The sequence below is a fragment of the Chenopodium album genome, chromosome 13 (genome assembly GCF_948465745.1).
Source record: "Chenopodium album chromosome 13, dcCheAlbu1.1, whole genome shotgun sequence".
NCBI classification, from domain to species: Eukaryota; Viridiplantae; Streptophyta; class Magnoliopsida; order Caryophyllales; family Amaranthaceae; genus Chenopodium; species Chenopodium album.
The window spans coordinates 13517123-13539982 of NC_137846.1; the positions used below are offsets into that span (position 1 = coordinate 13517123).

General features: G+C 35.1%; 1 pseudogene across 1 annotated transcript; it reads left to right on the top strand.

The window, feature by feature from the left end:
- Positions 1 to 258: 258 nt before the first annotated feature.
- LOC145574609 (myosin-9-like) lies at positions 259 to 22657 on the top strand (annotated as a pseudogene). Its single transcript, XR_014098106.1, has 38 exons — positions 259 to 677; positions 2504 to 2632; positions 3544 to 3687; positions 4156 to 4301; positions 4376 to 4532; positions 4617 to 4675; positions 4912 to 5071; positions 5178 to 5327; positions 5408 to 5544; positions 5630 to 5776; positions 5883 to 5984; positions 6795 to 6852; positions 6934 to 7035; positions 8863 to 8900; positions 9086 to 9212; positions 9294 to 9476; positions 9567 to 9698; positions 9806 to 9915; positions 10068 to 10128; positions 10373 to 10550; positions 13287 to 13492; positions 13587 to 13706; positions 16636 to 16734; positions 16874 to 17095; positions 17324 to 17463; positions 18643 to 18754; positions 19109 to 19150; positions 19244 to 19495; positions 20031 to 20186; positions 20313 to 20519; positions 20611 to 20754; positions 21146 to 21216; positions 21299 to 21398; positions 21481 to 21537; positions 21655 to 21711; positions 21798 to 21878; positions 21990 to 22072; positions 22389 to 22657. The product of XR_014098106.1 is annotated as a myosin-9-like (transcript).
- The last annotated feature ends 203 nt before the right edge of the window (positions 22658 to 22860 follow it).

The following is a 22860-nucleotide window of genomic DNA, read 5'->3' on the forward strand; positions in this document are numbered from 1 at the left end:
TTATTGATGTTCAACATGTGGAATCTCATTAGCTTCGTCTCAAAAAATTCTATCAAAATAATATCATCCAGTTTTGTAACAATTTAGGAAAAACTAATTGTATTTTGCGATTTCGCAATTAATTTTCCTTTTTTATTTTTTATTTTTTTTAGTTTTTTTTTTTTTTTTTTTTTTTGAAAATTTTAACCGTCGTTGAGATAGATGAAGTATTGTAAGAATGATGAATCTAATAATTCCTACAAAATTTCCCATTACCACCCAAAATCAAAAAGCACTTCACATTCTCTAAAATGCACACAATTAAATGAAACAATTTACGCGCCAATTTCGAGCGAGAAAAACTGCAAAATTACGATTATTTAAGAACCATGAAAAATCTCCTACAATTTGGGCGTAATTTGCAATGATTGATGGACATCAACGCGAAGTTACAGGGCTAATTGCAGAATGTCACTCCCACTTCTTTGCCGAGGAGAGAGAAAATCACTATTCTCAACTCCATATTCAACCACCAAGAAGAGGAAGAAGAAGATGATGATGAAAATCAATTGATTTTCTCTGATTTTGGTGGATTATAACCCTAATTGGACAAGGGTTTTGATTGGCGAACGTGTAATTGATGATTATGATTGCAAATTTTGGCGATAATTGAATCAAGGTTTTGATATTTAAAGATGGTATGTGATTTTATTTTATTTTTTATTTTTGTTTTTGAATTGCTGGAATTTGATTGATGATTTGTTTGTTATGAGATATGAAAATATTTGGTTTTAGATGTAATTATAGATGTCAAATTTTGTAAGAATGATGATTGTTTGAGTTTCATATTGTTTGGTTTGATTTTGATATCTTAGATGATGAAGAATGTCATGGAAGTACCATTGGTTAAATTAATGCAACAAAGCTTGGTAATGTCAAATTAATACTAATGCAGTGGAAGTCTAATACTTGTATGGTATTCCCTTCGTTGTATATTATCTATCTAGTTAACGAAACTTTTTTTTTATTCCATAAATTCGTCATACTAGAAAAACCGTGTACTATTAAGTATTATGTGCATGGCCTCTATTGAGTTAAGCGCATCTCCAATGATTGTAGCTAGCGACTTGCTTGTAATTTTTAAAAGGCCCAAGCTAATAGCTTGATTGCCGGGTTGTTGACGTTCAAATGGAAAATTAGATTGGGCAAGCTAATTTGCTTGGAAAAAGGAGGTAGAATGGTATCCAACCATTTACTGGCAAGTAGGATTTGTTTAATTAGCAAGTGAGTTGCTAGTTCATTGGGATACAAACTATTGAAACTAGCTAGAAATGGGAATCGAAATTCTATGTGGAATGACAAGCTAATTATGCAATTAGCTTGTCATTGGAGATGCTATGGAATGGGGTATAATTGTATAAAGCATCAAATTGTAGAAGTAACTTCTACCTTTGCTATGAGGTGTCCTCGTAATATGGTAACGAAATATAAGTTTAACTTGTATGCTTTTATGAAAGCGGATTTTATAAAAAGGCAAGCTGTAAAGATTTACTATTGTCCTCGATGTTTTGGTTTTGGCTTATGATGGACTAAATAAAATGTCTTTTTATCCTATGAACTAAAGGTGTATGAAGTTTCATATTAGATCCTTTGAGCAAAGTAACAGAGGCTCTGTTTCAGCTGAAGTTGATTAGGGTTAATGGTAGATTTACGTCAACATAGCTCTTATTTGAAACTCTTTGATGGCGCTTTTTGAATTGAAGTTCAATTATATTGAAGTATATGTAATAGTTTTCAGTATGGCAAGAAAAATATTGTGGAATGGCTGATATCCAGTTTATAGTAGAGTCCATTGCAGTGAAGATGTAAAAAACACATTAGCCAGCTAAATAGTTTCAGTGATAAGTTCGACCAGTTTGACTAAGATGATCCAGGGTTCAAATCCAGGTACTTCGTAAGATCCAATGAATATTAATGTCATGTCAAGTTTTCCTATACTTCTCTACGATCTATGATGTAACATTCTAATATATATGCCTATTTTATAATGTTTGATTGCGTCCGTGTCTTTCTTATGTTGCTGTGGGGAGATACCAAGGTCATGTCATGTACATAGTGAGGAGCACTCTAACTTTATCGTTTGCATCAAAAGCTAGTAATCATGTAGCCTTGAGTTATGTTAATTTTAATCTCAATCAAAATATCTATTTGGTGTTGAATCTGTTGATGAGTCCTTTGCCAATTGGGGAAATGCACCATAAGTAAACAGAATCAAAATATAAAGAATCTATTCTATCCCAGGACATAAAGTTGTGCTAATTACTAAGTCCTGGACTTCAGTTTACTCACTTCGTCTCAGATACAGCTGCAAGTGTACAGTGAGACATGAACAAAGTAATATTCTTGATGAGTTGATGACAATTCTTTTGATGGCCCATTTTCTCTGATCCAAATACTGTTTAATTGTGGTCCTTTTTTTTGGTTTAAAGATGATCTGTAATATTATTCATTTTATTTGCTACAGGGTACTCCAGTTAACATAAAAGCAGGCTCTCATGTCTGGGTTGAGGACCTAAAATCAGCTTGGATTGATGGACAAGTTATAAAAATAAATGGACAAGAAGCTGAAATTGAAACTTCAGATGAAAATAAGGTACCCTGACATTTTATGCTTTTGCTTGTCAATCAACACTTTCAAAACTAGTGGATGGAGGTTTGATGCGCCTTTTGATGTTAACACGAGGAGAGGGGTTATGCTGGTTGTACACAAATTTTGGGCTAGCAAGATTGTCACCTGATAATTTCAATTACTCTATCAGTCTGTCTTCAATTCCTCCTTAAGTTACTTGTAGCTTTAATCTTTCTTTCTTAGTATTTCCAACAACCCAGCTTAATTTAGGTCATTATATATGATTTTTACTGGTCATTAACATTGCTAATTATGATAGTAGATGGTTATCAAACAAAGCTCAGCTTTGTAGAGATTTGCTAGATTATATCTCTGGTGAGAGATCTTTGGGAACATGCCATTGTGCCAATTAAGTTAGATGTGCTTTGGGAACATGCCATTGTATAAATTCTCGTATTGTCAAAACCCAAGTGTATACCGTCATACTTGGAAAGGACTTTGGCTGAAACATTATTGTGAAAATTACTTGTTTGCAAACGACTCTGTTCTAATTTCTCTATAGTCAAAACCCAATTTTACCTTGTCATACATTTGAAAGGACTTGGGCTCACACATGCTCATAGATATATAGAATAGACTATAAAATTTTGATTGCCTCAGAGCTTGTAATCTATTGTGTTTCTGAACATGGCATTGTTTGCTCCCATTGCTTATTTATGAAAAGCATTTGACATCAGACTTGTTGCTTCAAGCATTTATCTTTTAACACTAGGGTATTGTATAAAATCTTATTCTTATGGTAGAAAAGTATAGTTTATCTATTCATCTTCAAATTGATTGATTCTGGTGGCTAATAAAATTAATCTGTTCATGTTCAGAATTGAAGAATTTAGTGACTTGTAATCTATTAAGTGTCTTACCTGTATTCTGTATAGGTTGTTGCAAAATTGTCAAATTTATATCCCAAAGATATGGAAGCTCCTCCAGCTGGGGTTGATGACATGACAAAGCTGTCTTATTTGCATGAGCCAGGTGTTTTACAGAACCTGCGCACTAGATATGAGTTCAACGAAATCTATGTAAGTACTGCTGGGCGTCATCCCCCCTCCCTTTAAGAAAAAGTATTGAGAAGGAGAGAGAGAGACTTTCATAATTGTACAAGAAGAATACCCATTGGTTCTGTCCTGTTACTGTTTATGTTTTGGTTTGGGAATAAGTTTACCACCTTTACGGCTTTACCTTTTGGCGCCTAGGGTTGGGAAGGAGTAATATAAGATTTTTTGGTTGGTCTCTTTGTAATTTCTTTCTTAAGAGTGAATGGTTTACTTAGGTGCCTGCCTTGCAGGCCTTTGCTGCATGGGTTTTTTAGGGGTTGTCATGCACTTAGGATTACATGTAAATTTTGTTTCATTCAGAGAACACCATGGGCTTAATTTGTGTATCTATCGCTTTCCTCAATATATTTTACCATATAGTTTAAAATATATATCATTTAAGGTAAGATTCTAACCGAATTCTTTTTTTGCAAATATTTTTATTGTTGATAGACTTATACTGGAAATATACTCATCGCCATAAATCCATTTCAAAGACTGCCTCATCTCTATGATTCTCACATGATGCAACAATACAAAGGGGCACCCTTGGGTGAGCTAAGTCCTCACGTTTTTGCAGTGGCTGATGTTGCTTATAGGTTATATTTGATCCTGTTGCTTTTTGTTTCAAAATATAAGTGTTGTACAAGAGTAAATTTTTGTGGATGGACAGGGCAATGATAAATGAGGGGAAAAGCAATTCAATTCTTGTAAGTGGTGAAAGTGGAGCTGGTAAAACTGAGACTACAAAGATGTTGATGCGATACCTTGCTTATTTGGGGGGTCGTTCATCAACTGAGGGACGCACGGTTGAGCAACAAGTTCTCGAAGTATGATTCTTTTGTTTTTTTCCCCATATGTTTTATTTTTTTCTGTCATATGAAGTTTACATGTACTATTTGGTTGATATGCAGTCAAATCCAGTTCTTGAAGCATTTGGAAATGCTAAAACAGTCAGAAATAATAATTCCAGGTGAACAATATTTTCCCACTCGAATGAAACATCTTTATGCAACTTAATTTCTAGGATGTTTGGCTCCTAAAGATCAGTGTTAATCCATCTCTAAGCATATATTGCAGCAAAAATTGTACAAAAGATATTCTTTGTTTCTGCATAAAAATAAGAAATCGATTCTTGTCCTGGGATCCATGATTGATGCCCTTAAGTTTTTTGTTTGTTTGGATGTTTTAAATTACTTGTTATTGCAGTCGCTTCGGTAAATTTGTGGAGATCCAGTTTGACAAGCGTGGAAGAATATCAGGGGCCGCTATCAGAACTTACCTTTTAGAAAGATCTCGTGTTTGCCAAGTCAGTGATCCTGAGCGTAATTACCATTGTTTTTATCTGCTTTGTGCAGCACCTCAGGAGGTATAAATCTGTTCAAATAAGTCTTATTACTGGTATGTGTGTATTCCATTTCTTTTAAATGTTGACATAAATGGGATTTTTTGGGCGACGCTGTTCTGGTTTCAAGGAGATAGAGAAATACAAACTAGGAAGTCCAAAAACATTCCATTATCTTAATCAGTCAAAGTGCATTGACTTGGTTGGCGTGAGTGATGCAGAAGATTATCTTGCCACTCGAAGAGCTATGGATGTTGTTGGAATCAGTGAGAAGGAGCAGGTATTCATTTTAATTATCTGTGCATGGATATGAAGCTGTGGTGCTGTGCATTTTCTTTTCCTCACTTTCTTTCTCTTCAGGAAGCAATTTTTAGAGTAGTAGCTGCAATTCTTCATCTTGGAAATATCGATTTTGCTAAAGGAAAGGAGATAGATTCCTCTGTTATAAAAGATGATAAATCAAGATTTCATCTCAATGTTGTCTCGGAACTTCTCATGTATGAACTACTTCTGCATATCAACAATTTTTGGCAGCAACATTAACACAGACAGGAAAATTAACTTTTATTTAATTTATGTTAGGTGTGATGCTCAGGCATTGGAAGATGCGTTACTGAAACGTGTCATGATTACCCCTGAGGAAGTCATAAAAAGAAGTCTTGATCCTCTGAATGCCACAGTTAGCAGGGATGGCTTAGCTAAGACAATCTACTCTCGTCTCTTTGACTGGTATGATTAAAGTGTTAGAGCAATCCTATTGCTGCCGCTTCCTATCTATTTTTGAATTTGAATAATGATGTCATTCTTCTCTTAGATTTATGCTTTCCTTTTGCAGGCTGGTTGATAAAATTAATGTATCAATTGGACAGGATCCAAATTCGAAGTCCTTGATTGGCGTCCTTGATATCTATGGTTTTGAAAGTTTTAAGCATAACAGGTAAGAATAAACAAAGTTGACAAGGAAAATTTGTTTGTATATATATTGTGAAGACATGGGTCTTGTTATTCTGACTAATTTCTGGTCTATCAGAGGTTAGACATCTGCAGAGAATCTATTTCACTTAGTAATAGAATTCCGTCAACCAATTTTGCTTGTACCTACTATACATCTGTTGTTTATTATGGAAGCTGTAATTTTATTAGCAGATCTGAGTTTTGGGCTTTGGGACTGTTTTGGTTGTATAATAGCATTCTAAGCATTACAATGGCAAATTTTGTGTAGATTCCAGTTGGACCCTTTACATGTTTAGTTAGGTAATGTGATGAGCTGTTTTGGTTGGAGCAATTACCTCTTAAATGAGCCTTTGATCCTTTGGAATATCATTTGACATGTGTCATTGTTGTTTGTTCCTACTGGAAGGGTAATCAACATTCATTGGATTTTGGTGGCCTTAAAAGTGGTTTTGAGGATTTGACTCAGAATTTAAGTGCATATGGCCTTTTCCCTCCTGTTTTTGAGGAACATTGATTGCTAAATTTGTACTGTTTTTGATATGTCCTTCTGATTCTTGTCTGGTCATTTGTAATAGTTCTCATCTGTCCATAAATTTTAGTCATGTATATTCCTTGGGACACTAGGTATCACAAAGTTATTTTTGTAAAACCATGGAGACTTGTAAAATTTACAGGGTTGGGATAATGTGACAGTTATTTTTATACAAAGGGATTATATGTATTTAAATTTTTGGAAAGCCTTTTTCTCTTGAAAGACAAGGAAAAACTTATATTTTGGTATCATCTTGTTCAGCTTTGAGCAGTTTTGCATTAATTTTACAAATGAAAAGCTTCAGCAACATTTTAACCAGGTGAGATTTTTTTGTATAAATCTTGCACTTTCAACTGATTTTACTTTTTCAGCTCTAATAAAAATTTGTGGGCACTTGCAGCATGTCTTCAAAATGGAGCAAGAGGAGTATACAAAAGAGAAGATTCATTGGAGCTACATTCAGTTTGTCGACAATCAAGATGTTCTTGATCTTATCGAAAAGGTAATTTTCTTGCTCAGTTATCTTTCAATATTGTTGTTTGACCAAGAATCTCAGTCTCAGCCCTAAATGATATGGGTTTTAAGACAAATCCTGTAAGGTTATGATAATTGAATGGAAGGAAGGGGGGGGGGGGGTAGTTATTTCTATGATCAGAGTTTATATTAAGATTCTAGATCACAAATTGAAGAACAATGTAGCTCTATGCCGTTTTTGCAGCCCAAATAAAAGGGAATGGAAATAAACTGAAGTACCATGTATGATTGTCATGAGTCATATTATAGGTGTGAGGAAATCATGAATGCACTCACCTTCAAGTCTTCAACACATTATCCCAAAGATTTTGGGTGTGGGTTGAGATTAAATGAAACATGTCAACCATATACCTTGGGGCTTCTCTAAGTGTTACCATAGACTCGTGATCTCGATTTTTGGTAATAGTCTGCTCTTTTAATTTTTACTGTGCTGATATGTAAAGTAAAATAGGATTAGGATAACTACCATATAAAATAATTGCATCGTTTACAAAGTTAAGAACTGGTGATCGCATGATTGTTTAGTTGTTTACATTCTTGTTTGCAAGAAATGAAAGGCAGGATCTAGAGCTTATTGTCAAAATAAGATTAGAGGTAGAAATTTACAGAATGCAGATATACAGATAAGAACTTGAGGTATAAGATCTCGTGTTAACGGCAAGTAGTCCAATTAGAAAATTTGTTTCCTATTTATGGATTTATAATAAATGGGAGTTAAAGTTTCCCAGTGCTTATGAGTGATTAGTTTAGTACATCAACATTCGTATTCATGAATTATGAATTAATAACCTTGCACCTTCAAACTTAAGGGTGATAGGTTGGAGTTTAGAAACTGAGTGCAGGAAGCTCCTATGTAGAGGACTAGAGGGTAGGATCTGTAATTTTGTCATTGGAGAACAAGTCAATGATAATAAATATAATCATATGAATAATCTATTATCAGTTAGCATAGTTGCAAGAACCAAGAGGTCTTATGGCCTATCTTTGATATGGCTTTTATTAGTGTATATAATTATATTATGAAGAACATTTCAAACAAATTAAGGGGGATTTTTGGTCTTGGATTAGCTTAGTTTAGTTTCACATGGATTCTTGGTCTGTAATTTATTTTTTCATTTTTTTCTTTTACCATGGTAAAGCTTCCTAGAATTATATATGTGTCTTTCTTTCCTCTTTTGTTTTTTCCTCCCCTTCCCCAAATGCATCCTTCTTATTGGCTTATTGCTCTTGTTTCTTTGGGGTTTGAGTGTTCGTTTATCCTTTATCTTCCCATTTATTGCTGATAATTTTTTTCCCCTTGTTTTGGAGAACCTTGTTATGCCATGAAGGAAAAAGGGAGGGAGTGAGGAGGGGAAGACGAGGTGGCCCAATCCCTGGGGGAAGAGATTTGATCAAGTAAATTTGTGAAATATTTAATGTTTTTTGGGAGAATGTGGGCTAATTACTGAGACAAATTTCTATATATGCCTATTTTAAAATTGATTCTCTCAATGATGTGAGATGCATATTCTTTTCTTTCTAGTTTCTTTTCCCATTTATTTTTCTTTTTTAGGGTTTAGCTTTTATAAACTAAGTAAAGTAATCAACAATGAACTTTTGAAGAAAGACTTGAACCATTAATCATCATTTTCTTTCGTGTCAAAGGCCCTGTTGTGTTAAGCTGACTTTTATTGATCTGATACGGATTTTACCTATTGAGTTGAATTTTCTTGCTCACTTTTTTTTTCCCCCATGCAACTATTATTTAGAATTAGGATAGTTGCTTTGCCTGACCTTTCCCTATGTTTCTTTGCAGAAAACAGGTGGAATAATAGCTCTTCTGGATGAGGCTTGGTAAGCATTCTACTTTTAATTATGTATAGATACACATGTATTGAATAAAGAAAGCACACAGTTCTTGTTCCTTCGCCTTTTCTAAGGTTGCTTTACCTTTGCAAGATTTATCTTGAAGCGGGCTGTTTTAATTCCTTTCCCAGTTGCGCTCATGTACATTTTTGTTATACTTTCTTTTTCTCTAGTATGTTCCCCAAGTCAACTCCTGAGACATTTGCATCAAAGCTTTATCAGACTTACAAAAATCACAAGCGCCTTCTCAAGCCAAAGCTTTCACGAACAGACTTCATTATTTCTCATTATGCTGGGGAGGTATGTCGACCTTTCAGTCATTTATTGTGCTTTGTCATTGGTGCAATGATACTCATTTGCATTCACTGCATTTTGATTTAGGTCCTATATCAATCAGATCAATTTTTGGACAAAAATAAGGACTATATGGTGCCTGAACATCAAGACCTGGTAACATCTTCCAAATGTCCATTTGTAGCAGGCCTTTTTCCTCCATTGGTAGAGGAGACAACAAAATCTTCAAACAAATCTTCTAAGTTTTCCTCTATAGGCTCTCGGTTTAAGGTACTTTTCGACATATTTGACTTTTAAGGAACTTTCTTCTATTTCTGTAGAATAGGTTGATAATGTTGTTATATGGTTTTTTTGTTGTAGTTACAACTGCAACAGCTGATGGAGATACTAAGCTCAACAGAACCTCATTACATAAGATGTATAAAGCCAAATAATCATCTAAAGCCTTCTATTTTTGAGAATGTGAACATCTTACAACAATTGCGTTGTGGCGTGAGTGCAACTTATCTATTTGACTACTTTTAATGTATAGAATGTATTCTACCACAATTATTGTTCTGGTTCAATCTGACTTATCGACTTTTTGCTTGTTCATTTAGGGGGTCCTAGAGGCAATCAGAATCAGTTGTGCAGGTTACCCTACTCGTCGTCTTTTCTTTGAGTTTATTAATAGATTTGGACTCCTTGTTCCAGAGGCCTTAGAAGGGAAGTATGTATCATCTTCTTTTAAATTTTTTTAATGTAAAACTGAAGTTGAACTATTGCTTCTGTTGATTTTTTTTTTACAAAATCACTCCATCCTCTTCTCCTCTCCCCCTCCTAATGGTTTATCTGGTATTAACTGACCAAGTTCGTATGCAGTTATGATGACAAAGTTGCATGTGAAAAAATATTGGAAAAGAAAGGGCTAAAAGGTTACCAGGTATTACTCTACTCCTATCCTTGAGATGATGACAATTTGATTCTTCACTATAGCCTCTAAGGTTTCTGCTTGATGCTAATTTTTCAAGGGAATTGAGTTATTGTGTTTGATATGGACATCAGTGTATTGTTGAAGTGAATTGCTCTGCTTTAATCCTATCTAAGTTCAGCCAAACTGTTTGTCCACTTGATGGTCGGTTTCCTGTATTCTGTCTTCAGTTATTTACTTAACAGATTTATTGCAGATAGGCAAAACTAAAGTGTTCCTGAGGGCTGGTCAGATGGCTGAATTGGATGCCCGAAGAGCTGAGGTACTCAGCAATGCAGCAAAGATTGTACAGAGACGTGTGCGAACTTATTATGCCCGTAAACAGTTTATTGCATTGTGTGAGGCAGCAGAGTGCATACAAGCATCTCTGAGAGGTAAATTCTCCATTATAAATAGCGTCATTGTAAGAATTACTTCAAAATACACTCCCAATACACTGAATAATAAAAACCGATTACCTCAATGGGCTGACTTTAAGATGGCTTTATGCACATATGATCATACATGTAGGCCTATGTTATTATTATATGAACAATCTCCCACTTGGGCCTCATGTATTTCCTAATTTCCTCATATAATATGTATACTCTTTTGACCTTCTTATGACCTCAATTCTTTGCTATCATGAACGAAGGTATCACTTAGAAATTTTGTCCATTAATCAATTATCATGCCAACTTAGGACCAAAACAGCCTTTGTGTTTAATATTATGACTAAGCCCCCAATGATTACGGGCGTGTTCTCTTTAGCTTAATTTCAGTTCAGCTCCAATCAAATCAATTCAGTTCAGTTCCTAATTTCCTTCTCTCATAAACAATTTAGTTTAGTTTAGTTCAGTTCAAATCAATTCAGCTCCAATCAGTTCAGTTCAGTTTAGCTCAGTTCAGTAAATCAGAATAGGCCCTACTTATATCAAAACTTGACTAAATGATGTACTTGATTCTTCTAGAATTATATAAAAAGATTGTCTGTAATAAAATGAACATTCTAACACAAACTCTTACTAAATCTGAACATTGCCAAATGTCGTAGTACCCATGTGAGCTGTATGCGCATGAAAGATCTTGGGTGGTATAGTAAGGAGATCCGCATTCATAAAGATTGTTTCAATATGTTCCATCAACTCTTTCCACTCTGAATTCCTTTTTTAACAACATGGAAATTGATATCAATATGTTTTGACTTTTCAAGCTACTATTGTTTTAATTAGAATACAATACCGCAGACCTAATGTCACACAATATCTTTAGAGGTCTTTCAATACCATCTACAATTCACATTCCAGTGACTAAATTTCGCCGCCTTAAAATATGATTAGATGCCTCAAAACATGCTATAAACTCTGCTTCCAAAGTGGAAATCTGTATAAGTTCGTTCCTATTTATCTCTCTTCAAGGATATGGATCCTATGGCAAGTGGATAAACATAGCCTGAAGTGGATCTAGAATAGCCTTGGAATCCAACATGATCGGAGTCGGACTATCCAGTGTTCTTTAACTGACCCGACCTCCTATGTGTGAGGATGTGGTGTTTTGTTCTCTGAAGATATCGCATTACTCTCAGTCTTTTGATTGCTTCCCAGTGATCCAATCACAAATTGCTTAGATATCTGCCAAACATGCCAACAATTTACACAATGTCCGGACGTGTATAAATATAAGGCTCCCCACTGCTGAAGTATAGGGAACATTTTGCATCTCTATGTTTTGAAATTATTTTTAGGGCATTGGTCGAGACAAACCCCATTTCATTTAGCAACAGGGGTATCACCTGATTTATCTTGCATGCCAAACTTTTCAATAATCTTCTCAATATAGTTTCTAATTGGTTATATTCTCGAGAACAATCACGATATATCTCAAATCCTAAGAAAGAGAATGTTTCTTCTAGATCTTTCATTTCAAATTTCTTTGATACAAATGTCTTGGTTACATGCAATAACTCTATATTGTTACTGGCAAGCAATATGTCATCAACACATAAGGCCAAGAAAATATGTTTACTCCCATTGAACTTATGGTATATACAATCTTCAACCGTGCTCCCTCAAAATCAAAAGAGATGGAACTAGGTTCTACACATATGATCCAATACCAATTTAGATGCTTAATAAGCCCAATATACCGAATCATAAAACTGATCACTTCTATGTGCTGACTTTAAGATAGCTTTTATACACATACGATCATACATTTCCTAACACTTTGTTTGGATAGAAAGAAATAGAAGAAAAAGAAGAGAATAGAAAGGGAGGGAGACAAATTCTCTCGTTTGGGTAAAGGACTAGGGGAAGGAAGGGAAAGGAGAGGGAGAGCGAGGGATACATTTTCCCTCTCTCTTTAATAAGCATAATCCCTCCAAAATTTGGAGAGATTTGGAGGGAAAATGGAGCTCACCTCCCCCTCCCTTTCTTTTCCCTTCCCTTCCTCCTTTTCCCCTCCCCTTCCTTTCCTTCCTTCTTTGCTGTCCAAACAAAGCATAACAGTCCCTGAACATGAGTCAACATTCTAAAAAAAAAAAAAAAAAGGTATGAATCTCTAATAGTTTGTTTGTTTGTTTGTATGAGGCAATTTAAAGGGTTACAGAGAGTGAAACATTATTTTCCCTTGTTTGGATATGGAATGGGTGACAGGAAGGGAAGGGATGGGATGAGATGGTAAAAGATCCATTACCCTTTCACTTACGATAAACCAAATCCTTTAATTGTTGGAAGATTTGGAAGGCTATCCACACCTTCCCTCTGCCATTCTTTCCAAACATACTGTTAATCTAATTAGAGAACTAATTCATTCATGTCTCGTATAAAATAAATATGTGTATTTCTCATTTTTTTTTGTTTTTTTTTTTTAAAAAAACTCTTAATATATTAAAGGATTATAAATCATACAATTTTGCTAGGTCTCTCCCACCCTCCCCTCCCCCTGTTTCCTCTTTTCTCTGTCTCTTAGATGTGGTTAGGGTAGGGCGCATCTAGGCCTTAGAAGTTGGGGAGTTGGAGCTGTCTCTCTGTGTGAGAGCCCAAGGAAATGTTCCTTTCCCTAGTTATATGAATTTTAACATGCAATTTATACTTATGATTTACTCATATGCATTTTTCATGTGGCTTTAGGAAACCTTGCTTGCAAACTGTTTGACAAAATGAGAAGGGAAGCAGCCGCTACCAGAATTCAAAAGAATGCACGTAAATTTCAAGCTAAGAATAAGTATAATAAACTTCGTATCTCAGTTCTAGCCTTGTAAATGACTTTACGGACAATGGCTGCTCGTAAAGAATACCACATTAGAAGGCAAAACAAAGTGGCAATTCTTATTCAGGTTCTTTTTTTTTTTTTTCAGAATTGGCTCATTTTATCATATTATTCTGCTCTGAAAGATAATACTTCTGACACTCTGGTCATACTTGGGACAGAGCCGATGGCGTTGCCATAGAGCTTCATCATACTATAAAAATCTAAGGAAAGCATCCTTAGTTACACAATGTAGATGGAGGGGAAGACTTGCAAAACGAGAACTAAGAAAGCTCAAGATGGTCAGTTATCGAGTTTTGCTTGCATTATGCTTGTTGTGCCATCCTGTATATTATAAATACATGGCAGTATTTCTTATCATTTATGTCCTCATCCAACATAAACAGAAAATTCAAATGCTGGGATATGGGTATCTTGATAAACTGGATTAGCCCTTCTCTTATAAAGCTTGGCAGGAGATAAATTTACCCTGACAAAGGATGGGGAAGGGATATTTAACAATTATCTACACCCAATCCCCCCTCCCCCCCTGCAATAGTTAACTAGTGTATGAGGGGCTCAACATGGTACATCTTTACATTTTTAAGCGTTTACTGACTGACATGTGATTGGCGCTGGCTGATCCCTTTTGGGCAGGTTATGGAGACAGGTCTGTGGGATAAGTCCCTGTCCTCCTGATTCCAATTCATTCACATCCATGGTTTGATAATATATCATATTTAATGGCTATGATTCTATTTCTTGATACCAACAGCATACATCTGAAGAATGTGGCTGAGGAAGAATCAAATGCTCCAAGCTTGGCTGATTAAACAAAAATTTAGGCCATCACCTGGAATTTAGATATTTGAATTAATGAAATGAACACCTTTTCAGTTAATGCTACTGTATGGGAATAGGGTAAGGTCTACTGGGTAGTGCTTCAGAAGAGTTTTCTGGACATGTAGCATTTAGTCAGCTGTATGTTATTCATGTTTAAATAAATTTAATATCGTGTAATGCTGCAGCTGGTTCTTTAGTCAAGATAGATCTTTTGATATCCTATATAGGAGGGTTTGAGTGTTGATGGCACAGGGTAATGCAATTCCTTGTACAAATACATGCTAAGAATGGTAATCACATAGCAATCAAAGCTTTTTGTCTTGTGATTCTGTTAGTAATAGAATAAGGACATACTTTAGCCTTTATGATATCAAGTAACAGCAGTACCCTTCTATTTGGATGAAAGCATTATAGAATTAAGTAAAACTAACAGGCTGAAGACAAGGACAGCTTAGATCTTTATTGTTTAATTGTGGAGATATGGCAGGGAATTTCTTGGTGTTATGGATTTATTTTTTTATTTTTCTTTTCAGTAGATGGCTATCCTCTATGCAAATCTAGGAGATTTGTAAATTTTGTTACTTTGCTTGTTGCTTACAATATCTTCCTTGCTACGTTTTCTGAAACTAGGATTACCTTGGTATATTTTTCATATTTAATTTATGGTTTACAGTCCTTTTGATCATGCTTTTGTCATTTTGTTTTTCTCTTCCTTTGTTTTTGTTGTAGATATCATACATACTCCTTTTGTCTTCAAATAATTGTCTTCTTAGGGTTGTGCATGCATATTAAGAGTAACTAATAGGGGGTGTAGGCTTTTGGGGTAGATATAGAGGGCTGTATTAAAAAGCTGATTGTGCAGAGAGAGAGAGACCCCCCCCCCCCTCTTTACATTTACGAACTACTTATTAATTTCAGTTCTTTACATTATGTTTTGGATCTTCTTGCTGCACATGTCACATACTGAAGTGTAAAAACAAAAGGCTGACAATTCCCTTCTGTCCCGGTGCTTGCTAATCTGAATTGTACTTGTTGAGAAATATGCCTTGAATCGGTGACCGAGTAGGTACACGATTATGTAGTCCATTGTACACGATCGTGTAGTCAGTGTTATTATGTACTCTTCAATATACAAGGCCATGTGGTTCATGGTACATGGTCGTGTAGGTCCGCTACTGCAAGACATGTCACACGGTCGTGTGGGTCAAGGTACACGGTCGTGTGGTTTTGGTCCGTGTGGTTATTAATTGGGAGAGAGAGAGAGAGAGGTTTAAGGAAATAGGACTGCTGATCATAGGACTACAAGAAATAAGACTACCAAGATCACGAAATTTGACTACAAGATCACAGATACAAGAAATAGGACTAAAAGATAAAATTTAAGGAAATAGGACTGCAGATCATAGGACTACAAGATCACAAATTGTAATCTTAAAATTTAAGGAAATAGGACTGCAAGATCATAGGACTACAAGATCACAAATTGTTATCTTAAAACTAAAGATCATAGGACTACAAGATCACAAATACAAGAAATAGGAATACAAGGTCACAAAGTGTAATCTTAAAATTTAAGGAAATAGGACTACAAGATCACAAATTGTAATCTTAAAACTAAATAATTTAAGGAAGTAAGACTACAAGATCACAAATTGTTACATAAAATCCATTTAGTAAATCAATTGATTAGTTCATGTAACATTTAAGCTTTTCATACTCGATTTTTTGAACTGAAGTAATTGCCATTTAGGCATGAAGATGGAGCTAATTGAGTCAAATGCATGCTTTCCCAATCCCCTCCCTCATGTTATGTTTTTTCATTACTTAAGGAAGTTTGATATGATTAAAGCTAAATGCAATCTTCCATCTTATCAATATCTGTACTGCATGGTCTGCATCAGGTCGATGGGGAAGGGCATTATAAGTAGTGCATTTTGACAAGTATCTTGAGGGGCAAGAAAAGTGAGCTAGTTAGAGAAGGAATGATAGTAATAGAGCCCACTAGGGAGATAGGAGATATGATCAATATTGACTAAAGTTCTATTCTGTTAGCTAATTCTTAGTGAAAGTGTCCAGCCACTTAAGCTGGGATTGATTTACTCTATTTGGTGTTTTTGTCTCATAAAAAGCAATTAACTATCAATAATATCCCAAATTTCTTCTTCTTCCTTTTTTTTTTTTTTTTTTTTTTTTTTTTTTTTTTTTTTTTTTTTTTTTTATTTTAAGTTTATTACTTTTTTTTATCCATTCTATATATAACATCCTGTTACCGTCATTGTCAATTTCAGTCAAAAGAACCATCATTTAACATCATAGTATCTCATGGATGCTCCCCTCTGCTTGTTATTTTCATGCTTTTGATCAACGGTTTCCATTTGTATTGGGCAGGCGTCAAGAGAAACAGGGGCCCTTAAGGAAGCAAAGGACAAGCTTCAGAAGCAAGTTGAGGACCTCTCATTGCGTTTACAGCTGGAAAAACGGTTGCGGGTACTGCATTTTTTCTTATTTGCAAGTCATGAAGTTGTGAATTCTGTTGAGGACTAGGTTTTAGCTGAATACTGCTCTCAAGTCATTATTATCCCTCCTTCGATGCTCTAATAAGAAGATATATGCTACTATCTTGCAGACCGATATAGAGGAAGCAAAAGCCCAGGAAATAGCAAAACTGCAAACTACTGTGCAAGCTATGGAAATCAAAATAGATGAGACAAATTCGTTACTTGCGAAGGAACGAGAAGCTCTGAAACAGGCCCATGAAGAAGCATCCCCTATTGTCAAAGAAACTCAAGTATTTGTTGAAGATACAGAAAAACTAAATTCTATGAAAGCAGAAGTGGAAAGTTTTAAGGTAAGTTTAGACATAGATCTTTGGTCCCATAAAATTAGTAATAATTTATATCTTTACACGTTCCAATATAGTTGAAATTGTATTCGAAATATTTGTAAGTATTGCATGAATACCTTCACGGTCAGCTTGTGTGCAATTTTTAACATTACTATTATTATTATTACATTCTTTTTTTTTTTTCTTTTTTTTTTTCACTTTGACTGACTTCTTAAGATCTATAATATTCAGGTCTTATTTGAAGTAGAGAAACAAAGAGCTGACGAATCTGATCGGAAACTTGTTGAAGCACATGAATTGAATGAAGCAAGGCTTAAAAAGTTAAATGACTCAGATGGAAAGGTTCTGCTGCTCCAAGAATCCCTTAATAGGTAATGTTATTACAAGCATATGAAAGTCTCCTTTCTTACATGTCTGAATACAGATGGTGTTATATCTCTCAGTTTTATAGTAGTGGCTTAAACAGATGTGTCAAGTTGTGCTGTAGAAGAGAGTTTTCTCACATCCATAATGTAAAGTTGTTGAAGCATTCCCTTACTAGCAACCCAAAGTTTGGAATTGCTGTGGGTTTTGTTCTGGTAACTTAATGAAAAGGAAGCTGGTTCTAGCTCAAATTTGTGTAGATTCTGAGTCACAAAGACTGTAAATTAATGGGTCCTTGTCTCCTTGATTACAGACACTAAGGTTTTACTTTCATCTCATTGGGAAGATATGTGCAATTGGGACAGAAAGTAGCTGGATAAATTAATTAATAATTATCTGTATATTACTTTTAGATAATGGTGATAGAAGCTGTCAAATCTGCGGTATCTCAAGATCCTCGATGCTTTATCCTGTCAACTTTATGTGAGAAGTGTTCCTGATGATATGTTGAGACTGCCTTGTTTTTTGGTTGCCTGTATTTTACATTTTTACTTGGAGAAAATTCCCAATATCAAGTGTTAAACTTGTTGATTCGTTATTATAAAAGAAACTGTAAATAGGTTGCTGTTAAGGAGAAAGCCCTGCAAGCTGATAAGTTTGCATTCAAGATAACCCTGTTATAGTGTCTAAGACCTTGTCAGCCTTAAGCACTGAGAGTTAGTCTGAAACATGAAACTGGAACTTGAATGCATGCATTTTGACCTTCCCTGAAGAGGGGGTAGTGCTAGGTCATTAAAATTAAGTTTCTGTGTGTTATTTCTATCAATGCCTCCATATGTTATTTGATTTTAATTTTAAGTTGTCCTTTTGCATGTCTCTCTCTTCTTTTCGAGACTGTAGTACCTACATTGGATACCCATCCTGAATGGGCGTGTGTGTAATGTGTTTAGTTTGCTTATATCATGTTCAGCTAGTAATTTCTTTCATTAAAGATTTGAATCAGTAACTTCTGCATTATATAGACTTTCAATATTGAATTGAGAGGCATGGAGGATCTGAATCAACATTATTTTGGCATGTTCAAAACATGTGTATGTAATTCTTTAATGTTTTTGACTCAGTTCTGATGAATCGAATTTTTGGCGACGCTAACATTTATTTCACATTTTTTTGACCTTTCCGATCAGGCTAGAAGAGAAGATTGCCAATTTGGAATCAGAGAATCAAGTTCTTCGCCAACAAGCTGTCTCAATGTCATCCAATAAGTTCGCCTCAGGTCGCCAAAGATCGGTTCGTCAGGTATACTCGGTGATGAATACTGAATACTCCTTTATCTGAAAATAGCCTTGCTGTTAGTTTTGGACGTGGAGAATAAAGTGGATTGAGAGAGAAAATGTTTGTAAAGGAAAGTGAAAAAACTTGATGTAATAGTGTGAAAAGGTAACTAGAGAAGGGCCCAAAGTGCTCATGAGAAGGTAACATTTTTAATATTGTTTTATTATAACTGACAGGAAGATATTTTTGAGACATCTTAAAATGGCAACTGACTTTAGAAAAATTGGTTTGGTATGGAGGGAATAACAAATTAATAATCTCCAAATTATGAAATCTAAATGTTCTCTAATGTTCCTTGTTTTCCTGTTTGACTGGCAGAGGGGATCTGAAAGTAACCAATTTGTAGACACGCATTATCGGGTATCCTTCTTTAAAATATTAATGCTCGGCCACTTTGCATTATGCCTACTGCAGTTTCTATTTTACTCATATAACTTCCTCTTGATGCTTCAGGATTTGCATAGCCCTTCCATGAATCATAGAGAAACCGAAGTAGAAGAGAAACCACAAAAATCTCTTAATGAAAAACAGCAGGAGAATCAGGAATTGCTTATTCAATGTATAGTGCAGCCTCTGGGGTTTGCAGGGAACAGACCGATAGCTGCCTGCTTAATATACAAATGCCTTCTCCATTGGAGATCATTTGAAGTGGAGCGAACTGGTATTTTTGACCGAATTATACAGACAATTGGTCATGCCATTGAGGTTTGTAATCTGAGCCACTATGTTACTAAGATATAAGTGAATGTATTGGACATGGGTACTTATCCAAGTACCAGACACATTTTGGAAACAGGGACACTGTTCAACGATTGGACACCAGCGGGATGTCCTTGGCATCCATTTTGCATGGTCTTTTACGTTACAACTTACAAGCACATGCACAATTTGCTAAGTTGACTTGTTTCCTAGCTGTTAATATCTTGATTTCAACCCCATTTGTGGACAGATATCACATCAAATTCTTTTTGCCTCTCACTTTTTACATTCTATTTACGAATAAGTGGTTCGAGATTATTGAGGTTTCTGGATGAGAATCAAAGTAGATATAATGAAAAGTCTAGAAGATATATATATATATATATATATATATATATATATATATATATATATATATATATATATATATATATATATATATTTTTGAAGACAAAAAAAAAAAAAAAAAAAAATGCTAATATTCTGGATTAGTCTTTCAAATGAAATCTGTTAAGTTGAGTCTCGTTTTCTTTGAAAATAGGCACAGGATAACAATGATTTACTGGCTTATTGGTTGTCAAATGCGTCAACTCTTCTTCTGCTGCTGCAACACACACTAAAGGCAAATAGTGCGGCTGGAATGGCACCACAGCGCCGCAGGACGTCATCAGCTACTATTTTTGGGAGAATGGGCCAGGTAAGTTTATCTGAGAAGGTTTTATCTTTCCAAGTTATGCCATTTGAAGTAGATTCATTTTCTTGAAAGATCTGATTTTTTTAGTGACAAATTTAACTGTCCCATATCCTCCTTGCCTCTATATAGAGTTTCCGAGGAATCCCGCATGGAGTTAGTCTTGCCTTTGCCAATAATGGCATGACTGGCGGTACAGATTCTCTGCGCCAAGTTGAAGCCAAGTACCCAGCTTTGCTTTTCAAGCAGCAGCTTACAGCATACGTTGAAAAGATTTATGGAATGATTCGAGACAATCTTAAGAAAGAAATTTCTCCACTGCTTGGATTGTGCATCCAGGTTTGTACTTTGCCTTTTTTTCCTCGAGTTGAAATAGAAGTCATTAGTCCTGGAGTTATCTCTGATCTGAGCTAGCCCTTTTTCTAAATAGGCTCCACGGACATCAAGAGCAAGTTTAGTCAAGAGTTCATCACGTTCAGTTGCAAACACTGCAGCCCAGCAAGCGCTGATTGCTCACTGGCAAGCAATTGTTAAAAGTCTCGGGACTTTCTTGAACACATCGAAAGCAAATCATGTTAGTTTAACCTCTTTGTTCTTATGTTTCTTTTGGTTTCTTCTTGTCCTGTGCCATAGTAGCTTACCTCACTGGAAAAATGAATAGAAAAGGTGAAGCAGCATGAAAGAGAGTAAATAGAAAAGGTGGAAGAAATTAAGAACTAAACAGGAAGGGGGAAGATCAATGAGGCAATTTATTTCAATGGGCTGGTTTTGATTGCGCTGGTCTATGAATGCCTTTTTGATTTTTTTTTTTTAAAAAAAAGGAAAAAAATCTTATATAGACATTATAACTTTACAATTCCCTCTTTGATGTCTTAAGTGAACATCCATCCTATTATATGCTTTTTCATGCTAGTCATTGCACCGTTAATGCTTTTTTGGCTTGTTTTTTCTTCCTCCTGTTTCAGGTGCCTCCATTTTTGGCACGAAAGGTATTCACACAAATATTCTCATTCATCAATGTTCAATTATTCAACAGGTATTGTATTTCATTTATACTTTGGGATTTTTTAACTCTTGATAGAAAATATAACGTAAGCTTTCTCCACTTTTTGAGGCAGCCTTCTATTAAGGCGTGAATGTTGTTCATTTAGTAATGGTGAATATGTTAAGGCTGGTTTGGCTGAGCTTGAACATTGGTGTTACCTTGCAACAGAAGAGGTATCAGTTTTTAAGCTTATTTGATCTTTGAATTCATGTAGTTATCCTCTATTTAATATGAAGTAATATGGAAAGGATGCAGTATGCAGGTTCAGCCTGGGACGAACTGAAGCATATTAGACAGGCTATTGGTTTTCTGGTAACATACCTCCTTTCATCATCTTTGTTTCATCAGACACAGTTATTATCATGACTGATGTGCAAGAGAGCTGAGTGGTAATATGATTTTCTACTCTTTTTTTTTTTAATTCCCCAGGTCATACATCAGAAGCCAAAGAAATCCTTGGATGAAATTAGCCATCACCTCTGCCCTGTGAGTAAAAAATATTTGAGATCAATAGTTGATCAGCATAGTAATATCTTCAAAAAGTTTTGACCACTGTTTATGCCTGTGGGTAGGTTCTAAGTATACAACAGTTGTACCGGATTAGCACAATGTACTGGGATGACAGGTATGGCACCCATAGCGTGAGTCCAGAGGTAAGCCCAGCTCTCAATATTTGCCTTCATGATTATGGAAGAAATAGATTTTAGTTGGTTTGTTGGAATTAATATGTCCAATTGCTAGCTTAATTTATTCTTTGCAACCAGGTTATATCTAATATGAGGGTCCTAATGATGGAAGACTCAAACAGCGCAGTTAGCAGTTCTTTTCTGTTGGATGACGATTCAAGGTCTGCTCGTATTTCTGACTTCTCTTAGAGAATATAGTGAATTACATTGATCCCGCTTTGTCTTGCCATAGTGTGAATTGCATTCCTCCATTTCTTCTGGATTCTGGAACTCTTTTCTGTACTGGTTTATGTGTTACATACTTAAAGAACTAGTAGTGATGTCTTCCTCAACAAACATGTTTCTATCTGAGAAAATTCAAGTTTATCATCTTGATATACTCAGGATATCAAGAGTTTTTCAAGTGATCAACCAAAACTAGATCATATGCCTGCTTGTTAGAGACTAATTTTTTTACTTTTTTTCTATTTGGTGCAGTATTCCATTTTCTGTTGATGACATATCAAAATCAATGGAAAAAACAGATATCTCAGACGTTGAACCTCCTCCTCTTATTCGCGACAATTCGGGATTCAGCTTCCTGCTGCCTCGTTCTGACTAGTTGATAGCACAATTTTTTTATTTTTTTATTATTATTTTTTTTTATCATGTCTTTGAGTCTCAGCACAAATTTTCTGAAAAGATTTTTTTTTTTGAAAGAATTTTCTGAAAAGATAGATAGGTTTGAAATATTATTTTTGCTTTTACTGTAGCTTCTAGTGTAGTTAAATATCAATATTCCTTTAATATGTATAATTCCTCAGTTTTACAGTGCTTCAGTTGGAGCCATTGGGATTTCATAAAAACATAGTCCTTCCTGGCTGCAGTTGTACACGCAATAGGAAAATGAAAATCGTATAACCACAAAAAAGATAAGCAAAAACATACATCTACAACCTAATATGTACTT